The sequence below is a fragment of the Cynara cardunculus genome (assembly GCF_001531365.2).
Source record: "Cynara cardunculus var. scolymus isolate 2C chromosome LG 1, CcrdV1, whole genome shotgun sequence".
Taxonomy (NCBI): Eukaryota; Viridiplantae; Streptophyta; class Magnoliopsida; order Asterales; family Asteraceae; genus Cynara; species Cynara cardunculus.
In genome coordinates this window covers 5417240-5419736 of record NC_037528.1, presented here as the reverse complement: position 1 = coordinate 5419736, position 2497 = coordinate 5417240, and positions in this window count along the sequence as shown.

The following is a 2497-nucleotide window of genomic DNA, read 5'->3' as shown; positions in this document are numbered from 1 at the left end:
AGTGATTAGAAAATAAGTTGAAACCAATTTATACACCTCTAACAACAACCGTAGTTCGTCACAACTTTTTGAAATATTTTAATATTATTTTTTTAAATAATTATATAATTATAAAAATAAAACATAAAAAATGAGATTTGATATATAAACAAGGTAACATAATTTATATTACATTTTCACGTATTCTAAAATAACATTATATGTAGTATAATTAACACGTAAAAGTTGTCGGTACTTATTTATTCGATCTAAATACAGGGTAGTCCATGCAGCAACACACGAATAATAAGAATAAAAGAAAATGTGAAGTAATAGTAGGGATCGGATATCCTTCTGTCAAGTTTAGTTTCACATGATGGTTACGATTAACGTACCAAATTGCAAAGCTTACATGCTGATACAACGGTGGCAGAGTAGACCTAAGTGGTAAGTATATTGAACATCATGTCATCTTATTATAATAAGTATAAAAAATCATTATAAATGTGGATTTTTATTTATGAAGGCACTTTATAATAATGTTAATTTAAAAAAATAAATTAAAACAATAATTATATAATATAACTTAAAATAGTTATAATCATAATTAGGACTGTCCCTGGGGGAGGGCGGGCCGGGCGTACGGCCAGGGCCCATAAAAATTAGGAGCCCAAATTTTTTTAATATATATAATAGTAGTTCAAAAAAATTAGTAAATAGAAGACATATAAAAAAATTAATATCTAATATGACATTAAAAGATTTTGGTACTACATTAACTATTAAAGACCCAACATGTATGAATTAAATATATTGGAGAAAAAAATACATAAAGAGGTTAATCTGTCGTTCATTATATAATATTATTTAATATTTTTTTAAGTTTTTTATCCAAAACCGACGTCCAAAACTACCTGCTTCAAAAACTTTGATATATTCTCCATAATTTATCTCCCATCGACTCTTTTGATTGTTCCATTCTCGCGTGAATTCTATTTTATATTAGAATATGATAGATTTTCTTGTTATTAGCTAACAAAACCTCCGTCTTTTGAAAAAATTACCAACCATATCAGACAGTACAACTTATATCTATATTTAGAATAATAAAACTATAATTGTTTTTTCATAGTTGTTCTTTATTATCTAATATTGAGTGTATAAATCGTATGTACTATTCTATCTTTAAAAGAATAATAAACTCTTAAACTATCACCAACATGAGTTTTTTAATTTATATAATCGATGATTACAGAAAAGTTTGTTTTAACCCTAACCCTATGTTCTTGAATCTTTTTTTTTTATTAACCTGGATATCAAACCTGCTATGCGAGCTGACTAATCCAAGTGCGACCACCTGCTTTGCAGATAGCCCGAAGTCACCGCATTTGAACCTCCGTGACCACATGAGGATTTTTATTCCTCCTTGGATTTGAACCTGAGACCTCCTGGTACTTTTGACCTTTGGAGTCAAGTTCAAACCAATCAGACACCACCTTTGTGGTTGATTTTTGAATCTTCTTTTACGTAGGAAAGAGAGGAAAATAATAGGGGAAGAAAAATATTATGTTCTCGAGATTTTTTTAGGGAAAGAAAAAAATTATATCAAATTTTATTTTTATTTCATTATTTTTCCTTCCGCTCTCTTCTCTATTAAAAACACAAACAAAAAACTTTATTTTTCTTCCTTCCTTTTATATTTCTTTTCCTTTCTGATTTTTTTCTTTCCTTCTTAAATTCGAAAACATAATATAAAAGTTTAAAATGGTGTTAATCTTTCTAAATTCGAAAACATGATATAAAAGTTTAAAATGGTGTTAGGGGCTGTTTGGCAGTTGCTGAATGATTTAGTTCAGAATAGCTAAGAAGTTAGAATGGCTAAGAGGGTCAGAATGGTTAAGTGCTGAATGAAACAAAGTTGTTTGGTAATTGTTTTCTGAATGACAGCAAAATTACCATTTTAACCCTCAACAAATACAATCAATTCTAAAYATTTTTTTAGAAAAAAAAGATGCTGTTCTTCATGTTCTTCATATCAAGATCACAAATCCTCAAGAAATTACAAAACATAGGTAATCCAAACATTGTTACAAACATGAAGTTAGCAATAAACACCATCAATTTTCAAAGAAAAATGCTACCCTAAACCAAACCCTAGACAGAAAAATGCTACCCTAAACCAAACCCTAGACAGAAAAATGCTACCCTAAACCAAATGAAAGAAAATCGGACTGTGGAAGAAAATCGGACTGTGGAAGGCGACGAGGCTGTGGAAGGCGACGAGGCGGCGACGAGGCTGTGGAAGGCGACGAGGCGGTGACGTGAAAGAAAATCGGACTGTGGAAGAAAATCGGCGACTGTGGAAGCGATGGTTATGCGATGGTTTCAATCGGTGGTTTCGACCAGAAAATGAACGGCGACTGTGGAAGAAAATCGGCGACAGTGGAAGCGAACGGCCACTATGGTTTCGATCGGCGACTTGTGGAAGCGAACGGCGACTGTGGTTTCGATCGGTGGT